General features: G+C 44.8%; 1 protein-coding gene across 2 annotated transcripts in view; it reads left to right on the top strand.

Annotated features, from left to right (window-relative positions):
* Window positions 1-26,781, top strand: part of GPC3 (glypican 3) — a 968,057-nt gene that overhangs the window by 443,322 nt on the left and 497,954 nt on the right. The gene's annotated exons all lie outside the window — the stretch shown is intronic.

The raw sequence follows: 26,781 nt of genomic DNA, 5'->3' as shown, positions 1-26,781 counted from the left end.
AGCGAACCCCTTAAAAAATAAAAAACGAAGCAAAAAATAATGATTTATTATCATACCGCCGAACAAAAAGTGCAATAACGCGCGATCAAAAAGACGCATATAAATATCCATGGTACCGCTGAAAACGTCATCTTGTCCCGCAAAAAACGAGCCCCATACAGCATCATCAGCGAAAAAATAAAAAAGTTATAGCTTGCAGAATAAAGTGATGCAAAAATAATTATTTTTTTTATAAAATTGTTTTCATTGCATAAAAGCGCCAAAACATAAAAAAAGACCTAAATGAGGTATCGCTGTAACCGTACTGACCCGAAGAATAAAACCGCCTTATAAATTTTACCGCACCCGGAACGGCGTAAACGCACCACCCAAAAGAAATTCATGAAACGCTGGTTTTTGTAAATTCTGCGTCCCAAAAAACGAAATAAAAAGCGATCAAAAAATGTCACATGCCCGAACATGATACCAATAAAAGCGTCAACTCGTCCCGCAAAAAATAAGACCTCATATGACTCGGTGGGTCAAAATATGGAAAAATTATAGCTCTCAATATGTGGTGATGCAAAAACTATTTTTACAATAAAAAGCGTCTTTTAGCGTGCGACAGCTGTCAAACATAAAAACCGCCATAAATAGTAAATCAAACCCCCCGTTATCACCCCCTAGGGCTAGGGTTAGGGCTAGGGCTAGGGTTAGGGCTAGGGTTAGGGTTAGGGCTAGAATTGGGGGTTTCCACTATTTGCGCACATCAGGTGCTCTCCAAACGCAACATGGCATCTGATATCAATTCCAGCCAATTCTGCGTTGAAAAAGTCAAATGGTGCTCCTTCCCTTCCAAGCTCTGCCATGCACCCAAACAGTGTTTTACCCCCTCATATGGGGTATCAGCCTACTCAGGACAATTTGCAAAACAACTTTTGGGGTCCTATTTCTCCTGTTGCCCTTAGGAAAATAAAAATTTTGGGGCAAAAATATCATTCTTGTGGAAAAAATTTTTTTTGTTATTTTCACGCCTGGGCGTTATAAACTTCTGTGAAGCACTTGGGGGTTCAAAGTTCTCACAACACATCTAGATAAGTTCCTTGGGGGGTCTAGTTTCCAAAATGGGGTCATTTGTGGGGGGTTTCCACTGTTTTGGTACATCAGGGGCTTTCCAAACGCGACATGGTGTCTGATCTCAATTCCAGCCAAAAAAGTCAAATGGCGCTGCTTGCCTTCCGAGCTCTGCCATGTGCCCAAATAGTCATTTACACCCACATATGGGGTATCAGCGTACTCAGGACAAATTGCACAATAACTTTTAGGGTCCTGTTACCCTTGGGAAAATAGAAATTGGTGGTGAAAAGATCATTTTGTGGAAAAAATATGATTTTTTAATTGTACCGCTGTACATTATAAACTTCTGTGAAGCCCTTGTGGGTTCAAAGTTCTCACCACATATCTAGATAAGTTCCTTAGGGGGTCTAGTTTCAAAAACGGGGTCACTTGTGGGGGGTTTCCACTGTTTAGGTACATCAGAGGCTCTCCAAACGCGACATTGCGTCCGATCAGAATTCCAGCCAATTTTGCATTGAAAAAGTCAAACGGCGCTCCTTCCCTTCTGAGCTCTGCCATGCGCCGAAACAGTGGTTCCCCCCCACATGTCAGGTATCAGCGTGCTCAGGACAAATTGCACAATAATTTTTGCAGTCCAATTTCTCCTGTTACACTTGGTAAAATAAAAAAAATTGAACCTGAAGTAATTTTTTTTGTGAAAAAAAGTTAAATGTTAATTTTTTTTAAATATTCAAAAAATTCCTGTGACGCACCTGAAGGGTTAATAAGCTCCTTGAATGTGGTTTTAAGCACCTTAAGGGGTGCAGTTTTTAGAATGGTGTCACTTTTGGGTATTTTCTATCATATAGACCCCTCAAAGTGGCTTCAAATGAGATGTGGTCCGTAAAAATAAAATGGTGCTGCAAAAATGAGAGATCGCTGGTCAACTTTTAACCCTTATATCTTACTAACAAATAAAAATTTTGGTTCCAAAATTGTGCTGATGTAAAGTAAACATGTGGCAAATGTTACTTATTAACTTTTTTGTGTGCCATATCTCTGTGATTTAAGGGCATAAAAATTCAAAGTTGGAAAATTGCAGAATTTTCAAAATTTTCGCCAAATTTCCGTTTTTCTCATAAATAAACGCAAGTTATATGAATGAAATTTTACCACTAACATGAAGTACAATATGTCACGAGAAAACAATGTCAGAACCACCGGGATCCACGGAAGCGTTTCAGAGTTATGACCTCATAAAGGGACAGTGGTCACAATTGTAAAATTTGGACCGGTAGTTAACGTGCAAACCACCCTTTGTAGTGAAGGGGTTAAATGGGTGGTCCCAAACAAATTTGCATCCTAAACGTCTGTCTATTCATTGTAATTAGAGTGGAGCAAATATATTCGGGTTCCCTCTTATTCAGAAAGCTATAGCGTGTACCGAATAAGCTGCAGAGGGAACCCGGTTTCCTGGATCGCGCCGGCTGATCAGCTGATCGGCGCTGCAGCTGCATGTGTCATGGCTGTGTCACAGCACATGCATGGAGAGCCTGTTTGTTGGGTTCTCCATGCATGTGCTGTGACTGTGACACAGCCGCGACACATGCAGCTGCAGCGCCGATCAGCTGATCAGCCGGCGCGATCCAGGAAACCGATTCCCTCTGCAGCTTATTCGGTAAACGCTATAGCTTGCCGAATAAGAGGGAACCCGAACAAATTCGGTCAACTCTAATTGTAATAATCAAATCACTTTTCTAATATGCTATAAACAAAAAGTCCCAGATATTCCTGCTCTACCTACTTCCTAAATGATGACCCTTCATTTGAGAATCCCCAGTGCATGTTGGAATACTCAAACAAAACGTTATCGGGGGCAGAGGCTGATTTAGAAGCCAAAGCCTCTGTCACATCCCTGAAACAAAGCATCATCACTGTTTCAGGGCCTGGGCTAGTCCTTTTTAGTGAGCATGTGTCAGTTGCCAATTCTGATGTATGCTCAGTACGAGCTCCTTGGTCACCGTGCAATATTCTTTTTGCTGTACAGTGACAATGCGCTCCCTCACCAGCTCTGATGAAACATGACAGGCTGGCAAAAGAGCGTGTTGTCAGTGCGCATTGTAAGGAGAAAACCCAGTGAGAACAGAGACCAGCCCCACTTCCAAAAGTGATTATATTGGAGGAGTGACTGGTCTCTTTTCTTCCTGCTCACTGGGTACTTTCCTTGTAGTGCACATTGCCAGTGTGCCCTCTTACTGACAGTCTGCAGAAAACTCTTTCTGTAAGAACAAGAAGTATAAACATGTAAAAGCCCCAATGGTCAGAGTGAAAATTTTAGTATTACCTATCTTTTTAAAAAATAAAGATCAGAATATGAAATAAAAATTATTTCCAAAATATTTTTATATTTAAAAATCCATGTAACGCCTGATTTAGTTAATGTGTGATTTTCTGTTGATAACCTCCTTTTAAGGCCAGTGTCATTACTAGGAGGTACTGTATATATTTGTACTTGTTTAGTATCCATTCCTTGTGTTGGCTATAAAGGCCCAAAAAATAAACCCTGCTTTGCTTGGTTCTGAGACTAAATACATAGCAAAAGGAAAATTCTTTTTAAGTGTGTTTTCTTCATCCAGCCTTGCTATAATCCGCCAGTCCCGAGCAGTTGTATGGTTTTATACTGCTGGATTTGCCCTTGACTATGACACTATTCTTACATGATCCTTCTGTCATCAAAAAGACAGACAGGATCTCATATAGTCTTATCTCTGATCAATCACAGCAGACGCCAGGTTTTCTTTATCAGCTGTCTTTCTCCGCTGAATATGAAATGTCATATGATACACGCCAGCTTCCGAATCAGTGAAATAAGCCCAATCTGCTGGAGGATTAGGAAGAAACTGAAGGACAACTTTAAAGATACAGGAAGGAGGCGGACAGCATTGTTTATCAGATTCTCATTTGTGTATACTTATGTTGGGTACATTGTAGACAGCTTTGATAGGACTCATTGCATCAATGTAAATTATCTGATATCCAGCAGCGTTAACGAGCATTCAACAGATTATTAAGGGTTAAAACAAAGTAAGAACAGAGTCTCGGTGCAAAAGTTTTACTTTCTAACTACTGTCAATCACTAGCATCTATGTGCATACTGTATATTGGGTTGAGATACTTATAGACCTATCTTCAGTTCAAAATGCCATTGGACCCCAGCGCTGCCCACGCATTAGTGTGAGTTTACCTCGATAAGTCCAAGCTCTGCACCTGGCTATTAACTTAAGGGGAATCTATCGCCAGGTTTTTGCCACCTATTCTGAGAGCAGCATAATGTAGAGACAGAGACCCTGATTCCATAGATGTGTCAATTACTGAACTGCTCGCTGCAGTTTTGATAAAAGTTTTATCAACAGGAGATTATCAGAAGAGAACTAGTAAACTTGAAGCCATTTAGACATCCATATTCTGGAGTTCTGTATCACCACGGACTGGCAGCTTTCTGCCTATGCAAAGTGTAGACAGAGAGCAGCCAATCAATGGTGTGGGCGGAGTTATACAGCCAACACCCTCCCCTCCACCTAAACTTACTAGGTGATGTGTTTGTGGTTGTCTGATAAAGAACATTTATCACCTATTCTCCGAAGAGATGGTAAATGAATGTATGATTGCTGCAAAAATCCGGCCATGGAGACTCCACTGATCTTGATGATGTGGGTACTAAAACCAATTGTGGTTTGTATGTGCGACCACCACCATTCATATAGACAGTGACTGCACAAGCTCTCTAAGCCTCCATTTACATGGGAATTTCTGACCTCTGTTATTAGGATCTCTGTGGGTCCCACTATTGATCACACATTTATAACCTCTGCAGTATATAGGGGATATATGTTGTTTCTGGGGCAGCCCCTTTAATGATGTACAGCACTTATTCAGTGCTAAGGAACAACATAACTGATTCACTTTCCGTAAGTAGCGACTTCAATTCTCTAAGGAAGATAATGGTTACATATATCTCTGATCTGCTACTAAGTCTTTACTGGCACACTATTCCTATTCTGTTTTACCAGCCCTCAGTGGAACTGTGTATACCGATAACATAATGTTTAGTGTATCATAATAGAAGTATTACATTACAATTTATGAAAATTAGCATCATTAAAATGTATGAAATTTGCAAATGAAACCATCTGCTGTCGTAAGAATGGTAATTTTCAGCCATTTTAAGGAAGCATTAACTTCACTGTGCAACTTCAGCCTTGGCCACATCATAGTGACCTATAGAAAACTTGATGACTCATGAAAGTGATGACTTTATGAAGTTCTGGAAGTGGAGTAAGTTGTGTGCTGGGCTCCCTCTAGTGGAGAAAGTTGTAATTACCATTTGTAAAACGTGTTCTTGAACTGATGAAACAAGTTACTGTTTATTATACATCCAAACTCCTTGCAGATGTTGTCCTTGGTGGGATTTGAACCCTTGACCCCAGCACTGCAAAGCAACAGTGCTAACCACTGAGCCACCTTGCTGACCACTGTTGATTTTTCTGCATTGGTTGTGGGTTTACCATAGGAGAGATGCAAACAATCATTTGTTTTCTCATATGAGAAAATCAGGTCAATTACACTCTTAATTGTCAGCACAGTGTGATCCGAATCTCTTGGATGAGGAGAGAAGATGGAGGTAAAAATGTCTCCCATCTTCTCCATTGTGTCAGTTTGTGGAAATCGGACTGCACTCAGACGTCATCCGAGTGCAGTCCAGTGTTTTCTACGCACTCACTGACTTGCATGGCCGAGTGTGATACTAATATTGAATTCAATTTGGCATGCAGAACCCGACCGACTGGGTCTGTCCAAGGAAAAAAAATCAGACATATGCACAGCCTCATAGCATAACATTGGTCTAAGTGCGACCTGAAATTTTATTGGACCGCACTCTGAACAACAATATGGCTGTTTGCAGGAGCTAAGCATTAGGCTTTATTCAGACATCAGTTTTTTGACATACAAGAAAAATGGACCGAGTTTCATTAGTAATTTTCATCAGAGTTTGGGTATAGTTTGGTCAGAGTTTCAACAGTTTTTTCAGTGATTAGAAAAAATAAAGTTTCAATATTGGATATGTCTCTATGATTTTGCATGGACTACTTGGTTCGAGGAAAAAATCTGATATGTGAACAGCCCCATAGACTATGAGAGGTATGAGTGCTGCCCATGAGAAGAACAGTGAGAGTGTGTGAAAAACTGGCGTGAGAGTGAGGTCTGATATAAGTTTATCTATCTATCTATCTAAAATATATTTGAGGTCTCTTTGTTAAGAGATGGCAATCCCAACAACTAACATGCCTGTCAAACGACACAAACTAGTAGCATGTCAGATTGCTTTCTGTTAGGGCGGTTTCACACGTCCAGACATTTCCGATACCGGAAAACACGGTACCGGAGATATCCATGTCCGTGTGGCACACGTGTGGCATGCGTGTGCTGCCCGTGTGCCGCATCAGTACCACACGGACGGCCGTTGGGGAAGTAGCGCTACAATAAGAGCTGTTCCCCTGCATGTGGTGCTGAACGCGGCTGTCATTCTCCCCTGCTCTGCTGGCAACAGCGCGAGCGAGGAAGAATGAATGAAAAAAAACAATGTGGGGTCCCCCTTATGTTTTTAACCAACCCGGCAAAACTAACAAGTGTGGGCTGCTATTCTCAGGCTGGTAAGGGGCCATGTACATTGGTCCCCCCAGCCTAAAAACAGCAGCCTGCAGCTGCCCAGAAAAGGTGCATCTATTCTGGAGCTTTGTCGGGTTCTTCCCACTTCCACTGGGGTAATGAGGGGTTAATGTCACCTTTCTATTGTAAGGTGACATTAAGTCCGGCTTAGTAATGGAGAGTTGTCAATAAGACACCTATCAATTACTAATCCTATAGTAAGAAAAGGGTTAAATAAGCACACACAGTAAGAATAAAGTCTTTTAATGAAATACCGGTAATACACTACACAATTTTTTCCATCTATATAAGGGGGACCCCACGTCATTTTCTTGCCCTTCATTCTTCCCTGCTTGTGCTGTTGCCGGCAGAGCAGGGGAGAATGACAGCCATGTTCAGCACCACATGCAGGGGAACAGCGCTTACTATGGCGCTACTTCCCCGGTGGCCGTCCGTGCTCACGGAGGACATTGTACACTGTCCTTCATGTGCACGTGTGCTGCACGTGTTGTGGCCCGTGTGTCTGGGTCAAAACGGACATGTCTGTGTATTTTGCACACGGACCGTGTGTCTGTGAAAACACGCTGATATCTGCATAGACCCATTTATTTGAATGTGTCTACGTGTGTCAGTGTCTCCAGTACGTGAGAAAACTGTCACTACACGTACCGGAGCCACTGACGTGTGAAACCGGCCTTCTAATGGCAGAGACTGTGATCATCATTGTCAGCATTGATGACCTATACAAAGGTTAGGCCATCAATATAACAGTAGCGGACGATGCCTTTAATATAAATTGATAACAGCTGTTATTTCCATGGTAAATATTTAATATGAATTAGTAAAAGTTGTTATTTGAATAACGCATCCCCATATTATTCTATGTTGCTGGTCACATTTTTGTATTTTTTTTTTGCGGACAACGTGAGCAACAAAAAGAGACATATGTCCATTTTTTTTTAATCCGAGTCATAAATGAAACTCAATCGCAATCTGGGGGTCCGTAAAAAGTCAATGACAGCACACGTGTGCTGCCCCTGGTTAACATTGCAATTTATTTATTTTTTCATGCAAGAAAATCATTAATAAAACATTGATGGTAAAAACTGATACAATGATGAAAATCCAATCAAAAACACTGACTAGATTCGGACTGTCTTTTACATAGCAGAAAAATAATTGGCGTCTGAATGAGGCCTTAGAAGCAGTGTATATATTCTTTTTCCTGCAAATGGTATGCTAGTTTTTATGCGATGCTAATAATGTCTTCTTTTTTTTAGCAGAAAATGCATTATTGCAACAGTGGATACAAAATATTAGCCTTAGTTATTATTCTATTGAACAGGAGTTAGGAAGGGGTGGTCGGACTTTTTCCTTGTCAGTCGGGATTGATATACATCAGGCAAAATCAGTAGGAAAGCAGCAGATTGTTAAAACTTTTAATATAATTTTCTTTCCGTAAATGATGATTGACAATTCATTGTAAAGTCAATAGGTGGATATTACATTTCAATAAGTCTATTGTAGCCCAATATTGTTTAGTCTGCAGGGACCGCGATGGGTGCATCGCCTCCCCGATGTCTCAGTACAATGATTCTTGCGGTGCCTTTGTTTGGCCTGTTATATAGCAGCCGTGCCTCTCCATTAATATCTGACTTTAGCATAGTATCCTCCATTCAGCCTCTTCACTTTTTAGTTTCCAGAAAGTTTAAATGGCTATACCTACTACAAAGTGTCTCCTTTCTGTCCTTATGCCTTAACAATCATGAACAACGTGATTATGTATTGGAATCGGACTGAAGTGCAGCCTGCAGTGAATAATGTAATGTAGTAATGACAGAGTTTGTGCCACCAACAGTACCTGGCTAATAGCATTTCATGCTGTTCCTCTGTATGTAACCAGTGCATTTATATTCATGGATGTAAGATCTGCAGGAAAGATAGATTAATCTGTAACTCCCTAAAGAACCAACGCAAGATGAATAGTGGAGTTTCATTAGGTTACAGTCTCAGCAGTTTGTCATATCACAATGATCTCGACCTGTTACCAAATAAGTCCCTGCAGATAATAAAAAAAAGAGGAAGAACCCACGTTAGCATAAGCAGCAGGTCCTAGGTGTTTCTTACAGCAGGTTAAGAGTTAAAAGAACATCCTAAAATCTCCAACATTTGGGTCACAGCGCCACCTACTGGCGCAATGTCTGATTACTCCCTACCATTTATTTACATTTTATTTATTTTCCTACTAGTAAATATGAAATTCTATTAGTATTTGGTTAGGAAAACGAAATATTTGGTGTTTGCATTATTTTTTTTTCTAGTGCAAAATATTTTTGGCTTTTACTATAATATGTTCATAATATATAATAGGTTCACAGGAGTTTAGAAAAAAAATCATCCAAGTTGCATCCACAAAACTTGGACATTTTTTTTTCACATTTGTCATCCGTCTGCCACCCGTTTTTATACTTCTTCAGCAGTTATTAAAAATTTACAAGAACAAATGGAGTTTCCTGTATTAAAAATTGCAATGTGTCCATAAAAATTGGATTGTATACGGTGGCACTGTATGAAATCTGATTTTTTTTTTGTGCCTTCCTAGACTTGAATGAGCAAGTCTCATACGACACATGGAATAATCTAGCGCATTATTTTTCACTTGCAATGAAAAGAAAAATCGCTCATCTACACTGCTCCATTGAATAACATTGGTCAGTGTGCTGTGCTTTTTTCCACGGGCGTCGTGTGACCTTGGCCTGTAATTGATTGACAACTAGAGTTGAGCGACTTTGGTCGGATCGGGTTTCATGAAACAAAATTTGTTTCAGATGAAACTGGTCCAACTAGGGCAAAAAAAGTCGGAGTTTCGTCCGAAACCCGACCCCAATGCAAGTCAATGGGGAATAAAAGTCGGCATTGTGTGGAGGTCTGTGCGGGCTGCCGGGGGTCTGTGCGGGCCTGCCGGGGGTCTGTGCGGGCTGTCTGGGGTCTGTGCGGGCCTGCCGGGGGTTGTGTGTGTGTGCAGGCATCGTCGGCTATGCCTGCTACAATGACAGTGATTGACACATTAGCCAATGATGGGACAGTAGTAGTCCCATCATCCAGCTAATGTGTTGAATGTAAAAAAAAAACCATACATACTACATATATACAACATTCATACAACATACATACTACATACTACACACATACTTCATATATACTGCATTCATACAACATACATACTACATACATCATATATACTACATTCATACAACATACATACATACTACATACATACTACATATATACTGCATATATACTACATTCATACATACTACATACATACTACATATATACTACATTTACACAACATACATACATACTACATACATACTTCATATATACTACATTCATACAACATACATACTACATGCTACATACATACTACATATATACTACATTCATATAACGTACATACAACATACATACTGCATATATACTACATTCATACAACATACTGTACATACATACTACATACATACTACATATATACTACATTCATACAACATACATACTACATGCTACATACATACTACATTCATACAACATACATACATAGTACATACTACATACATACTACATACATAAAACATGCTACAGACATACAACATACATATAGACATACAGTACATATAACAAAGAGTACATAGTCACCATCACTTGTCACTTTGATCCCCGAAGCCAGTGTCATCTTTAAGAAATATTAAAATAACAAACAAGCGATATACTCCCTGATCCGCAGAAATCCACGAGTGTCCCACGATGATCTCCCGTGGAGAACAGCAGCATCAGCTGATGCGACCGCTCTCTAGGGGCCCCAGGAATACAATGACGGAGGTAGGTATCCTTCCGCACTGTATTCCTCCGCCACTGTAAAAAAAATAGTCCCAAGTCTCACTTTTGGCATTGCTGTGTGAGAAAGTTCCCATGCAGCTTTTGCCATAAAGTGAGACCAGTGAATTATAGTAACCTCTCAGTGATGCAGTGCAGGAGATTGTCGTGGGACACTCGTGGATTTCTGCGGATCAGGGAGTATATCGCTTGTTTGTTATTTTAATATTTTTTACAGTGAGATTACACTGGCTTCGGGGATCAAAGTGACAAGTGATGGTGAGTATGTACTCTATGTTATATGTACTGTATGTGTATATGTATGTATTGTATGAATGTATTGTATGTAGTATGTATTTAGTATGTATGTATGTTGTATGAATATAGTATATATGTAGTATGTATGTATATTGTATGAATGTAGTATATATGTAGTATGTAGAGTTGAGCGATACCAGCCGATACTTGAAAATATCGGATCGGAATGGATCGGCCGATCTTAAAAAAAAGTATCGGTATCGCCGATTCCGATACCGGGAACCAATGCAAGTCAATGGGGCCAAAATATCGGAATTACAAAAAAAAAACCTTTCTTTCCTTGTAGGTTAATTCTACATGAAGAAAAACAACTAAGAATAATGTAGAATGTATTGTGGGCGGTGGAGGAGACATTAAAGCCATAGAGGTTTAGCCCAATCAAATGGAATAGCAGGAATTAAACTTTTTTTTTTAAAGACGTTAGGAGTTACAAAGATATTGACTATGTTAGCCTCATTTATATTTTGCCAGACATGTATGTCTTCTTCTTCTTTCTTCTTTCTTCTTCTTTCTTATTCTTCTTCCTTTTTTTACCTTCTTCTTCCTTTTTTTACATTCTTCTACTTCCTTTTTTTACATTCTTCTTCTTATTCCTTTTTTTACATTCTTCTTCTTCTTCTTCTTCTTCTTCCTTTTTTTAAATTCTTCTACTTCCTTTTTTTACATTCTTCTTCTTCTTCCTTTTCTTACATTCTTCATATTCTTCTTATTCAACAATTATTATTCTACATATTCAACTTCTTCATCTTCTTCCTATTCTTCTTCATCATATTCTTATTTGTGTCAGGCATTCCTGTAGTTGTTATCTAGAAAAGTTAGAAGTTTACACCTTCCGTTCTGCCTGTCACAAAAGATTTACAACAGGATTTGTCCGCGTTCAGTTTGGCCTGCAGCAGCAGGCCTTTTCCAGGGGCACCACGAGGAGGAACGGACTCACCCCCATACACTGCTTAGTCTTCTTCTGCTTATAAATAAGATAATATCATTTGCTCAGAGTATTAGTCTTATGCTTAATGTTCTTCTGCTTTGTTTTTTTATGCTTCTTTGTCTTCTCTCTCTTGTTGTTCTGCATCTTGGTGGTTGTCTTCCTGTTTTTTGTCCTCTTGAACCAGCTGACGGTACTGGCACCCGGAGGGGCAGCAGAAGGAACAAGAGCCAATGGCACTACCGAGGACCAGCTGACGGTGCTGGAACCCGGTTACTAAGCAGGAGGTACCTGTGCTACAAAGCACTACCAAGGACCAGCAGACGTTGCCGGAACTCGGATACCGAGATGGAGGCACCTAGGCCAAAGGCTCTGCCGAGAACCAGCTGATGGTGCTGGAACCCGGATGGGTAGCATAAGCTGCAAGAGCAAATGGAAATAGCGAGGACCAGCTGACAGTGCTGGCACCCGGAGGGGCAGCAGAAGGAATAAGAGCCAATGGCACAACCGAGGACCAGCTGACGGTGCTGGAACACGGTTACTAAGCAGGAGGTACCTGTGCTACAAAGCACTACCAAGGACCAGCAGACGTTGCCGGAACTCGGATACCGAGATGGAGGCACATAGGCCAAAGGCTCTGCCGAGAACCAGCTGACGGTGCTGGAACCCGGATGGGTAGCATAAGCTGCAATAGCAAATGGAAATAGCGAGGACCAGCTGACAGTGCTGGCACTCGGAGGGGCAGCAGAAGGAATAAGAGCCAATGGCACAACCGAGGACCAGCTGATGGTGCTGGAACCCGGTTACTAAGCAGGAGGTACCTGTGCTACAAAGCACTACCAAGGACCAGCAGACATTGCCGGAACTCTGATACAGAGATGGAGGCACCTAGGCCAAAGGCTCTGCCGAGAACCAGCTGACGGTGCTGGAACCCGGAGGGGCAGCTGAAGTTACCCCTGAAAAGCAAAGTTGGCATGCCGCAAGCTGGCCGCAGTTACCGAATCACACAGTCCTACAGGGGGTGCTTGTCCTACTGGCACTACGGAACAAGCCTTTCTTACCAGAACCCGCAGTCCACATAGGAAGCACCTAAACTGCTGGCACCCTAGCCTCGGCTAACCCAACCGCAACACGACATGGCAACTTGGGGTGACAAACAGACATTGACACTTCCCGGAAACAGCAGGCAGGGCTGGAACCAAGCTGGGCAGGAGGGAGAACCCATGCCAAAGTCAGTTATGAGCAGCAACTGGCGATGTTGGAGCCCAGGGACAAGCACTTAGCAGGCTGAGGCCTGATGTGCTGTCAATTGGGAGGCAGCAGGACAGATTGCCATCAAAACAGCAGGGGAACAGCTGACGTTACTGAACCCCACAAACACAGGAGCTAGTGTTTTACTCTGTGAAGACGGCACTTCCGAGCAACAACTGGCTGTGTTGAAGCCCAGGGACAAGCACGGAGCAGGCTGAGGCTGCATTGAAGAAATTTTAAGATCGGTTGTAGACTTCTACTAATTTTAACCAAGCTCCACTTAGGCCTGTGGCTTCACTGATTTTCGTATTTCCCCTGTCCTCCAACCCCGCCAGTTACAGCTCCAAAGTGGCGTCTGCACAATCCACACTTGTTCCTGTGTTACAGGTGTTCAGTCCGGTCAGTTAATCCCCTGATGTGTGTCCGGCAATGTCGCCTGCTCTGTCCACATTCCCATAACTAGTCTGAACACCTGTAACACAGGAACAAGTGTGGATTGTGCAGACGCCACTTCGGAGCTGTAACTGGCAGGGTTGGAGGACAGGGGAAATACGAGAGACAGTGGAGCCACAGGCCTAATTGGAGCACGGTTAAAAATCAGTAGTAGTAGGACTGTGTAGGCAGCAGGAGACTTTGCCATCCACACAGCAGGGGATCAGCTAGCGTTACTGAACCCCACTGAGACACGGGAGCAAGTGTCTCTTTCCGTGTGGACAGCACTTCCGAGCTACAACTGGCTGTGTTGAAGCCCAGGAAATAGGAGGGTGTAGGCAGAGGCCTACTGTCTTTGGAATGCGGAGACAGCAGGAGAGACTGCCATCCACACAGCAGGGGAACAGCTGACGTTACTGAACCCCACTGAGACACGGCAGCAAGTGTCTCTTTCCGTGTGGACGGCACTTCCGAGCTACAACTGGCTGTGTTGAAGCCCAGGAAATAGGAGGGTGTAGGCAGAGGCCTACTGTCTTTGGAATGCGGAGACAGCAGGAGAGACTGCCATCCACACAGCAGGGGAACAGCTGACGTTACTGAACCCCACTGAGACACGGGAGCAAGTGTCTCTTTCCGTGTGGACGGCACTTCCGAGCTACAACTGGCTGTGTTGAAGCCCAGGAAATAGGAGGGTGTAGGCAGAGGCCTACTGTCTTTGGAATGCGGAGACAGCAGGAGAGACTGCCATCCACACAGCAGGGGAACAGCTGACGTTACTGAACCCCACTGAGACACGGGAGCAAGTGTCTCTTTCCGTGTGGACGGCACTTCCGAGCTACAACTGGCTGTGTTGAAGCCCAGGCAAAATCTGGGTGTAGGCTGAGGCCTACTGTCTTTGGAATGCAGAGACAGCAGGAGAGACTGCCATCCACACAGCAGGGGAACAGCTGACGTTACTGAACCCCACTGAGACACGGCAGCAAGTGCCTCTTTCCGTGTGGACGGCACTTCCGAGCTACAACTGGCTGTGTTGAAGCCCAGGAAATAGGAGGGTGTAGGCAGAGGCCTACTGTCTTTGGAATGCGGAGACAGCAGGAGAGACTGCCATCCACACAGCAGGGGAACAGCTGACGTTACTGAACCCCACTGAGACACGGGAGCAAGTGTCTCTTTCTGTGTGGACGGCACTTCCGAGCTACAACTGGCTGTGTTGAAGCCCAGGAAATAGGAGGGTGTAGGCAGAGGCCTACTGTCTTTGGAATGCGGAGACAGCAGGAGAGACTGCCATCCACACAGCAGGGGAACAGCTGACGTTACTGAACCCCACTGAGACACGGCAGCAAGTGTCTCTTTCCGTGTGGACGGCACTTCCGAGCTACAACTGGCTGTGTTGAAGCCCAGGCAAAATCTGGGTGTAGGCTGAGGCCTACTGTCTTTGGAATGCAGAGACAGCAGGAGAGACTGCCATCCACACAGCAGGGGAACAGCTGACGTAACTGAACCCCACTGAGACACGGCAGCAAGTGTCTCTTTCTGTGTGGACGGCACTTCCGAGCTACAACTGGCTGTGTTGAAGCCCAGGAAATAGGAGGGTGTAGGCAGAGGCCTACTGTCTTTGCAATGCAGAGACAGCAGGAGAGACTGCCATCCACACAGCAGGGGAACAGCTGACGTTACTGAACCCCACTGAGACACGGGAGCAAGTGTCTCTTTCCGTGTGGACGGCACTTCCGAGCTACAACTGGCTGTGTTGAAGCCCAGGCAAAATCTGGGTATAGGCTGAGGCCTACTGTCTTTGGAATGCAGAGACAGCAGGAGAGACTGCCATCCACACAGCAGGGGAACAGCTGACGTTACTGAACCCCACTGAGACACGGCAGCAAGTGTCTCTTTCCGTGTGGACGGCACTTCCGAGCTACAACTGGCTGTGTTGAAGCCCAGGAAATAGGAGGGTGTAGGCAGAGGCCTACTGTCTTTGGAATGCGGAGACAGCAGGAGAGACTGCCATCTCCACAGCAGGGGAACAGCTGGCAGTGCTGAACCCCACTAACACTTGAATGAATGTGTTTGGCTCTGTGGAGACGACACTTCTGAACACCAACTGACGCTGTTGGAGCCCAGGATCAGGCGAGGAGCAGGCTGGGGCCTACTGGATTTTGGCAGGTGTAGGCAGCAGGAGACTTGCCATCTCCACAGCAGGGGAACAGCTGGCAGTGCTGAACCCCACTAACACTTGAACGAATGTGTTTGGCTCTGTGGAGACGACACTTCTGAACACCAACTGATGCTGTTGGAGCCCAGGATCAGGCGTGGAGCAGGCTGGGGCCTACTGGATTTTGGCAGGTGTAGGCAGCAGGAGACTTGCCATCTCCACAGCAGGGGAACAGCTGGCATTGCTGAACCCCACTAACACTTGAACGAATGTGTTTGGCTGTGTGGAGACGACACTTCTGAACACCAACTGACGCTGTTGGAGCCCAGGATTAGGCGAGGAGCAGGCTGGGGCCTGTTGCTTTTGGCAGGTGAAGGCAGCAGGAGACTTGCCATCTCCACAGCAGGGGAACAGCTGGCAGTGCTGAACCCCACTAACACTTGAACGAATATGTTTGGCTCTGTGGAGACGACACTTCTGAACACCAACTGACGCTGTTGGAGCCCAGGATCAGGCGTGGAGCAGGCTGGGGCCTACTGGATTTTGGCAGGTGTAGGCAGCAGGAGACTTGCCATCTCCACAGCAGGGGAACAGCTGGCAGTGCTGAACCCCACTAACACTTGAACAAATGTGTTTGGCTCTGTGGAGACGACACTTCTGAACACCAACTGACGCTGTTGGAGCCCAGGATTACGCATGCCGCATGCAGAGGCCAATGGGCAGCGGTTTTTATGGAGGTTGTTGACTACTACTGATTCTAACCATGCTCCACTTAGGCCTGTGGCTCCACTGTCTCTACTATTTACCCTGGCCTCCAACTCCGCCAGCTACATCTCTGAAGTGGCGTCAGCACAATCTACACTTGTTCCTGTGTTACTGGTGCTCAGTCCCGTCAGTTGATCCCCTGATGTTTGTCCGGCAAGTTCGCCAGCTCTGTCCTCATTCCCACTACTGGTTATGGGAATGTGGACAGAGCAGGAGACCTTGCCGGACACACATCAGGGGATAAACTGATGGGACTGAGCCACAGGAACACAGGAACAAGTGTAGATTGTGCTGACGCCACTTCAGAGATGTAGATGGCGGGGTTGGAGGCCAGGGGAAATAGTAGAGACAGTGGAGCCAGAGACCTAAGTTGGGCATGGTTAAAAATCAGTAGTGGTTTGAATGTTGATGGAGCTGGTGACTTTGCCGTCCACACAGCAGGGGATCAGCTGGCGTTACTGAACCCCACTAACACAGGAGCTAGTGTGTTTCTCTGTGCAGACGACACATCTGAGCGACAACTGGCTGTGTTGAAGCACAGGGATTATAGTTCAGGTGGTAGAAAAATGAACACACCAGCAGACCTGGATACAGTTGCCAACCACTAATTTAGTCTGTAAGAGGAATGGCAAAGTCTTTGGAGATCCAGGCCTTGTTCATTTTCAGAAAAGTCAGCCGGTCAACATTATCGGAAGATAGTCGCGTGCGACGGTCTGTTAGTACACCACCTGCGGCACTAAAGACGCGTTCCGATAATACACTGGCAGCAGGGCAAGCCAGCACCTCCAATGCATACTGGCTAAGCTCTGGCCATGTATCCAGCTTAGAGACCCAAAACTTGAAGGGGGAAGAGCCATCTGGGAGTACAGTGACAGGGCAAGACATGTAGTCTGACACCATCTGACGGAAGCGTTGCCTCCTGCTGACTCGAGGCGTCGCTGATGGTGTAGACAATTGTGGTGGACACACAAAACTTTGCCACATTTGGGCCATAGTGGTCTTGCCTTGTGCTGCGGCGCTGCCTCTGCTCCCTCTTTGTGCAGAGTTTCCTCCACTGCCTCGACGCACAGAGCTGCTTTGTAAAGCACTAGCAACAATGCTGTCGGGTGGAATGGAAAACATTATGGACTGCACCAGTGACTCTTCGTACTCCCGCAGTTTACGCTCCCGGTTCAACGTTGGTATGAGCCTTTGTACGCTGTCCTGGTAGCGAGGATCTAGGAGGGTGTACACCCAATAATCAGCCGAGACGAGAATGTGGGCGATGCGGCGGTCGTTTCTCAGGCACTGCAGCATGAAATCAACCATGTGCTGCAGACTCCCAACTGCCAAAGAACCGCTGTCCCCTGTTTGAGGCGTGACCTCGGCCTGCTCTGCATCACCCCACCCTCGCTGTACATACTGAGTAGAGGTTTGTGTACCTCCCTCCTCTGGAGAGATGTCTTCCTCCTCCATCGACTCCTCCTCATCCTCCTCACAAAGTGTCCCCTGCCTAGGCCTTTGTGAGGAAACACGTAGCGCCAGAAGCAGATGGCATTTGGGACTCCTCATCCTCCACCTCTTCCGAAACCTCATCCCTTAGTGCTTGCAGTGTTTGTTGAAGCATCATCTGCACTCGCCATCCGCGTGGATTCATCGAAGGCACGCAAAACGAGGCAGATGTCCTTCATAGAGGCCCACTCAATGGTGCTGAAGTGTGAACGGCGCACAGTGCGACTTGTTTGCACCTGATGCAGCTGGTACTCCATGACTGCTGCCTGCTGCTCACACATCCGCTCCAACATATGTAACGTTGAATTCCACCGGGTGGGTAGGTCACATATGATGTGATGTTCCGGTAGGCCAAATCGTCGCTGCAGAGCAGCGAGGCGCGATCTTGCCGTGCTGGAACGCCGCAAGTGAGCGCACTCTATGCGGACCTTGTGCAACAGTGCATCAAGATCCGGATAGTCCCTCAGAAAGCTCTGCACGACCAAGTTAAGCACATGTGCCAGACATGGGATGTGTGTGAGGTTGCCTAGGCCAAGAGCTGCCACCAGATTTCGGCCATTGTCACACACTACCAAGCCCGGCTGGAGATTCACTGGCCCAAACCACACATCGCTCTCCTGCTTGATAGCATTCCAGAGCTCCTGCGCTGTGTGGCTTCGATTCCCCAAAGAAATTAATTTGAGTACAGCCTGTTGACGTTTGGCCACGGCTGTGCTCATATCGGTCGTAACAGGCTCCTGCTCTGCTGTTTCTGAGGAACTTGAGTAGGAGGAGGAGTCTATGTGTACAGACTGGAGTCCTGCAATCCGTGGCGTTGGAAGAACACGTACAGCGCCACTCTCCAGATCTGTACCCGGCTCCACAACATTGACCCAGTGGGCAGTGAGGGAAAGGTATCGTCCCTGTCCATGGTTACTGGTCCACGCATCGGTGGTCAGGTGGACCTTGCTACTAACGGCGTTTAGTAGCGCATGTTTTATTTTGCCCTCAACATGTTTCTGCAGGGCAGGGACGGCTCGCCTGCTGAAATAAAAGCGGCTGGGCACGTTGTATTGGGGGACTGCCAATGCCATTAAGTCCCGGAAGATGTCAGTGTCCACCAGCCTGAATGACAGCATTTCAACTGCCAGAAGTTTGGTAATGCCAGCATTCAGAGACTGTGTTCGGGGATGGTTTGCCGAGTAAGGGCGCCTTTTATCCCATGCCTGTGCTACCGATGGCTGTGATGGATGGGAACGTGCTGCTATGGGTGGAATCTGACAGGGTCTCCGGACAACAGTGGCAGAGGTTCTTCCTTGGCGATCCTGTGAGGAAGCCGAACCAGCAGTGTGTGAGCTGGAGGAAGAGGCCCCAACACGAACTGAAGAGGTGGTAGGTGGTGCTGTACGTTGGCCTACGTCTTCAGGGTGTCTCTGCAACTCCAACTCGTGCTTGGTGCGCACATGTTTCCACATATTTGTGGTATTGAGGTTGCTGACATTTCTCCCTCTTTTGACTTTCTGATGACACAGCTTGCATTTGACAAAGCAAATGTCATCTGCAACTGTGTCAAAAAAGGACCACGCACTGCAAGTCTTGGGAGCACCGTTTTGCCTTTGGAATGAGGAATGCTCCTAACGGGTGCCGAAGTGGAGGGTACAGGCAACCAAGTCTTCCCCCTCCCTCTGCCTCCTGTTTTGGCCGGTAGGGGAATCTCTTCCTCCGAGCTGCTCCCACCACCTTCCTGTTCCTCACGCCATGATAGGTCAAGGACCTCATCATCTTCCCATCCCCTCTTCAAACAGCTGCTTCTCCGGGGTTGTCTCGCCAGCACCGTATGCACCAGAAAGTGGCAACTGAGTCTCGTCATCATCTGATGTGTACTGAGGTGTGCTGACCATAGGCACTGGCCCACTCGCCTCTTCAGATTCAGAGGGACAAAGAAGTTGCGCATCACTGCATACTCCCTCTTCACATTCAGGAATGCTGCTTGGCTGGCCCCCTCTTTCCAAGCCAACAGATTCCGAGAACAGAAGTAGAGACTGTGATGGCTCCTGTCCATGTCTCTCTGACTGCCTGGGCACTTTGGCAGGTGGTGAAGAGACAGATGGTTGCTCTTCGGTGCTCTGGTCCTGAGAGGCTGTGGAAGTAATTGAAGTCGATGCGTTAGCTGCCATCCATCCGACAACGGCTTCAATTTGTTCCTCCCGCAGCAGTGGGGTACGTTGAGGTCCTACAAAGCTGCGCATAAAGGACTGTTGCCTGCTAAAACTGGGGGATGCTGATCCACTGGTGCCCGCAGCAGGCCCAGAATCCCCACGTCCTCTACCTGCAGAATCCCCACGTCCTCTCCCTGCAGAATCCCCACGTCCTCTCCCTGCTGAAACTCCACGCCCACGCCCACGCGCCTTACTCCCTGCCTTCTTCATCTTGCCAGACTGCTTAAGATAGGCAGAAAAGTACAAAGGGGGGCCTTAGTGTGCTTATTCCTGAACAGCTGGTTACAGGTACAAGAAACACTAATTTTATGAAGTGTATGTGTGTGGACTACACTTTAATAGGAGCTGATGTGGCCTACACAAGTTCCAAATGTAGTGTTTGGTGAACTTTTTTTGTGGTTTCTTTGTTGGAAACAAACTCAAAGTATGTGAACAAAGAATTGAAACTGATAGTATCACCAACTTTTTGGAGCTATTACAATGCAGGCAGGTAACCTACAATGCAAAAGATGAGGCTCCAAAAAAATTGGGTAATACTAATCTGGCTGCGCCGGCAGGGCACAAGCCAGAAAAAAAGGCTCCTCTATCTACTCCTATATAGTGTTTGCAACCAACCAATGTTGATGGATACGGATGGATGCACACTAATAGGAGAAGAAAAAATGAGCTGCACTCAAAGACAAATATGTGTGAGGCAGTGACGCACGTTGAGCGTCCTACAACCAGACGTAGCTGCAGGACACTCTACTCAGTGTGAGCTGCACTCACACACAGTCAAGAGACCTCTCAGACAGCCGTGAACAGTGCAGCTAAGTGGGCACTGGCACTGACAGGCTGCAGAAAGGCTCCGCTGTGTACTCCTATATAGTGTTTGCAACCACCGTAGATGGAGACGGATGGATGCACACTAATAGAAGAAAAAATGAGCTACACTCAAATAAAAATATGTGTGAGGCACTGACGCACGCTGAGCGTCCTACAACCAGACGTAGCTGCAGGACACACTACTCAGCGTGAGCTGCACTCACACACAGTCAGAGACCTCTCAGACAGCCGTGAACAGTGCAGCAAAGTGGACACTAGCACTGAAAGGCTGCAGAAAGGCTCCGCTGTCTACTACTAGTGTTTGCAACCAACGTATATGGATACGGATGGAAGCACACTAGATTGAAATTATGTACAAAATGCAGCTCAAAAATTAAAAGATGTATGAGGCAGCAGTGAGGCACGCTGGGCAGCCTACAACCAGACATGGCTGCAGGACCCACTCCACAGCGTGAGCTGCACTCACACAGCCCTTGCAGACAGCTGTGAACACTGCTGCTAGGGCAAAGAAGGCTACAGTGGTGGTTTATGTAGCCTGGGTAAAGCACTAGATGTTTGGTGGAATCGCTATTTCTAACTGTCCCTCACAGTCTTCTACAGCAGCCTGTCCCTAACTGAATTCACAGCAGAGTGAACCAGAAATGGCGGCTGCGGTGGCTTTTATAGTGCATCATGACATCATTTCGGCAGCCAATCACAGCCATGCCAATAGTTAACATGCCTACATGCCTAACAGGATGTGCCCACACTTCGGAGGATTCCCATTGGCTTAATCAAAGCAAGCAGGCTCATAGCATGATGGGAACTTCCGATTCCGGTATCCGATATGACAAAAGTATCGGAAGTCAGTATCGGAATTCCGATACCGCTAATATCGGCCGATACCCGATACTTGCGGTATCGGAATGCTCAACACTAGTAGTATGTATGTATGTTGTATGAATGTAGTATGTATGTAGTATGTGTGTATGTATGTTGTATGAATGTAGTATATATATAGTATGTATGTTGTATGAATGTGGTATATATGTAGTATGTATGTAGTATGTATGTATGTTGTATGAATGTAGTATGCAGTATGTATGTATGTTGTATGAATGTAGTATGTATGTATGTTGTATGAATGTTGTATATATGTAGTATGTATGTAGTACACAGACCGCGCATCATGATGACATCATTTCAGCAGCCAATCACAGCCAAAACACTGACTCAGTGCATTATGGGAACTTCCGATTCCGGTATCTGATATTGTAAAAATATCGGTACTCGGTATCAGAATTCCGATACAGCGAATATCGTCCGATACCCGAAATTTGCAGTATCGGAATGCTCAACACTAGTGTTCACCTCTTTGTTTTTTAATTTTAGGTATGATTTTTTCCCAAATCTTTGCTGCTGATTCCTCAATAGTGACTTTCTAAAAAGTTGCAAAATTTTCAAGCAAATCGTTCAGTTTCCCCATGGAGTGATATTTTTTACGCCACAGATTTTTTCACAAATGTAGTAGTTGCGTGTGACGTAAAAGTCACTATTAGGGCAGGTGCAGGCAACCGTGTGTGCTCCATACGAGAAAAACAGTCCGATTATGCTCATCGCACTCTGATCAGATTCCAATCACAGTTTGATCAGAATGGTTCAGTTTTATCAGATGTCGAGAATTAAAAAAAAAATAAAAGTTTCTTCATATTCTTCATTTTGTCAGTAAGTGAAAAATCAGACCTCATTTGGATTTCATCCGAGTGCAGTCCGATGTTTTCCACAGACTCATAGACAGAAATTTGTGTGTAGCGAGCCAAATATTGGCTGCAAATCTTGCATTCTGCAAATTTTTTTCAAGTAAAAAAATCGGACATATGCACTGACTCACTGAATCATAGTGATCCGAGGGTGATCTGATGTTCTAACAATCACACTCAGACCAAAAGTATGTTGTGTTCACACTTAGACCCCCTTTTGAGAAAGCTGGACTGCGAAACGCGCGTCAGGGGGCTGCTGGGCCAGCTGGGGGAGTCATCCTCTGATACATGGGTAAACATGAGTGATTAACTATACCAGTGGGAGTTGATGCTGGGAACTGTTTCCATATACTTTTGGTTTTCTCAGCTTCTTGATACCATTTGATATTATAATGATTTGTACTCTCATTCTGCCCCCTGGGGATTTATATTGCCTCCCTCTCCTCTCCCAGTCTATCTCCATGTCCCCTCCTTGCATTTTCATTGTAATGTATTTTGGTGACTATATTTATATATTTATATGTGATTTTCTAATAAAAATTGTTAATTTTTTATCATGATTTGTGGGACACTTTTACTCCATTTTTTTGTGTATAATGTAGTTGGGAGTTGTCCGTATAACCCACTCTTATTGGATATCTACTCTGGGAGAGTGACACTTTTACACTCTCGACCTCAGTGTTACATTGTGCTTGATGATTTTTGTACTGTGTTCACCCTTATCAGATGTATCATCTATGAGGAGGATGCAGTCTTTAGTGTGAACAAAGCTTTATTGACCATCTGTTCTGATCTTTTTCCCATAGACTTCAATGCTATATAATACATGGTTCCAGTTGCTATTCTGTTTTTGGCAAGAGAAAAAAGTTTCACAGACTACATTTTGGTTCCAGTTTAAAGCAGACTTTTTAAGACACGTCTGTCCCCATTCTAATGAATGGATTGCGAATATTTTATTTCCATGTTTGTCATACCCAAACGGATCCAAGTATGAACAGAGTCTTACCTGTAATTGCATGCAGATCCTTGTCTATGTGCATAAGCTGACTTTCTTGCCTTATCTAGACATCTAGCAGCAAAATATAGAAGCTAGTCTCTAATGGTATGGACTCGGCGTAGTGATGAGCAAGCATACTCGGTAATGCTCAGTACTCGCCCGAGCATCGCTGTACTCATGCTCGGTGAGCGCCGAGCATTTCCGGGACTGTTCGGCGGGAGTTCGGGTCCACACCCTGCATGTTTGGCGCTCTTCTCCATTTGCTTGTTGACAGTGCAGAATACAGCCAGATCCATTTCATAGTACAGCTTGAAAATCCAGCTATTTTAAATGGGTTTGCCCGTCCCAGTGATCACATCTGAGTGTGCAGAAAATTCTGCCATTTTTGTGGTTCTGTAAAAATTTTTTGGAGTGTCTTATACAATTTCTTGACACTGTTTTGCTGTCAAAAAAATATTTAGCTGCCAAAAAAACATTTGGCTACAGGGCAGATATTTTCCACAGGGTTTTGTCTGCCACATGTGTCACACATCATTGTGGTAAAAATTGTGCCATTTCAGGCCTCCATAGAATTGTTTTTGTTGTGTCTTAGCCTACTTATTGAGACAATTTTACTGGCTAAAAGAAAATACAGGCCAGATATTTGAAAGTGTGGTATCTCCTTCACACACCTCATCTATCTGTGGGCTACAAATTGTGGCTTTTGAGGCCTTCATTCAACTGTTTTTGCTGTGTGTTACCCTAGTTCTTGACACTATTTTGCTGTAAAAAAATAAAAATACAGGCCACATATTTTACAGTGTGGTATCTCCTTCACACACCTCATCTTTCTATGGGCTAAAAATTGTGGCATTTCTGGCCTCCATACACCTGTTTTTGCTGTGTGTTACCCTAGTTCTTCATGTATTCAGTGGGAATTTGTAGTTAAAACTCCGCGCTGCCACAGGGATAAAATCCAGGTGGTATTTCCTGATGAAGGGGGCATGAGACCCCTGAAACGCGTTGAATAAAGCCACTGTGAATTCAAGACACCTGTCTCCTGGATTTTATCCCTGCGGCAGCGCAGAGTTTTAACTACAAATTCCCACTGAATACATGATTACTTCTTGTTCTTGAGGACTTGTGGATCTGCAGCAGCTGCCTGACTATATGCTTTTATCTCATCCTAACAAGGTGAGCAAGTTTTTTGTTACACTTTGTCCTTTGTAACGTGGATAAGACCCTATTGCTCTTTTTTGTCTCCCCATTCCTTTACCCTAGTTCTTGACACTATTTTCCTGTAAAAAAATAAAAATACAGGCCACATATTATACAGTGTGGTATCTCCGTCACACACCTCATCTATCTGTGAGCTACAAAATGTGGCATTTGAGGCCTCCATTCACCTGTTTTTGCTGTGTGTTACCCTAGTTCTTGACACAATTTTGCTGTAAAAAAATAAAAATACAGGCCACATATCCAGTACGTCGGTTCAAAGGGTTATTGGGATGTGTGTAACTTTGTGGCAAGGTGGGTATTGCATTCAATGCATAGGCGAACAGTGTGGCAGTACAAAATTTCTAATAATGGGAACTTTGGTTTCATGTGGCCATCCAGGACATCTGTTCCAAGTGTTCTTGGGGAGCCGGTAAGTTTGTGGCAGGGCAGGCCTTGCACTCACTTCATGGGCAAACTCTATGGGAGTAAAAAAATAAGCATAATGGGAACTTTGGTTTCATGTGGCCATCCAGTACGTCGGTTCAAAGGGTTATTGGGGTGCGTGTAATTTTGTGTCAAGACAGGCCTTGCGTTCAATGCATAGGCAAACAGTATGGCAGTACCAAATAAATAATAATGGGAACTTTGGTTTCATGTGGGCATCCAGTATGTCGGTTCAAAGGGTTATTGGGGTGCGTGTAACTTTGGGGCAAGGCAGGCCTTGCATTCAATGCATAGGCAAACACTATGGGAGACCCATTTTCTTATAATGGGAACATTTTTTTCATGAGGCCCTCCTGTACGTCTCGTCAAAGGAGTATTGAGGTGCATCCTAATTTTTGGCAGCCCAGCTACTCACTGCATAGGCAATAACAGTATAGGAGGTCCACTGTTTAATAATGGGAACAACAAAGCGTAGCCAACTGATGGCCTTTTAAGAATATTAATGCTGTCTGATGCCCCTATAAAAATAGGCGTTGTGACTTTCAGAGTCCCTCCTTCATAAATGAAACAGGATGTGTATGATGATGTGTCACACACCACATGGCCAGCTAAGGTTGTAAAATGTTAAAATGACATTTCCCTGTGAATGCATTTGTCTTGGTTGAAAGCAATGCTACAGTTGAAAAATGCATCAAAAACGCTACGTGTGAACATAGCCAAAGTGGTGGAGGTACATTTTTTGGGAGGATATTTATTTTGCCTTACATACAGTACATATCATTACCCTGGAAAAGATGTTCCTTAACATGTTTCCCAGGAAAGTCCATTTTGGTTTCGTTTTTGTATGTTTTAGTGTGCGCCTCTGACAACATTGTTCACAGCAGTAACCTAGGAATCAGAGATGCTTCCAGGGGTCTTCCCCATGATGTTCCCATATCATTTCAGCACTGTTCCCATCAACTTCAGACCTTTTCAGACCCTAAAAAGACCGCCTGGGGGGGTCGCGGCAAAAATGATCGAGTTTACCGTAGACTTTACATTGAGCTCATTGCTCGGGTCGAGCACCCGAGCACTCCAATTTGCTCAACCCAAGCATTTTTGTGCTCACACATCACTAGTAAGGTGTAGAGTTGGTGCAAATTAATTTGCATGACCCAGTTTTTCGGCCATATTAGAAATCTGTTGCCTAAGGATGGGAGTCATGAGATCCAACTCTTACTTGACGCCATCTTCGACTTCTTTTGAACAATGATGTCACATTAAGCCGACTAATCAAAAGAAGAGCCGTGGATGCCGTCAGGTAAGAGGCGGTTCTCACGGCTCCCGTCCAGAAGCTACAGATTAGTGTTGTGGCCAATTGACGGAGTTATGCAAATAAATTCGAGTAATGAGATGACTCTGTTCTTTCTGACCTAGTCTATACAGCAAAGCTG

The sequence above is a fragment of the Dendrobates tinctorius genome, unplaced genomic scaffold, assembly GCF_039654945.1.
Source record: "Dendrobates tinctorius isolate UK_male_01 unplaced genomic scaffold, ASM3965494v1 ptg000133l, whole genome shotgun sequence".
Taxonomy (NCBI): Eukaryota; Metazoa; Chordata; class Amphibia; order Anura; family Dendrobatidae; genus Dendrobates; species Dendrobates tinctorius.
This window is presented reverse-complemented; position numbering and strand designations above follow the sequence as displayed.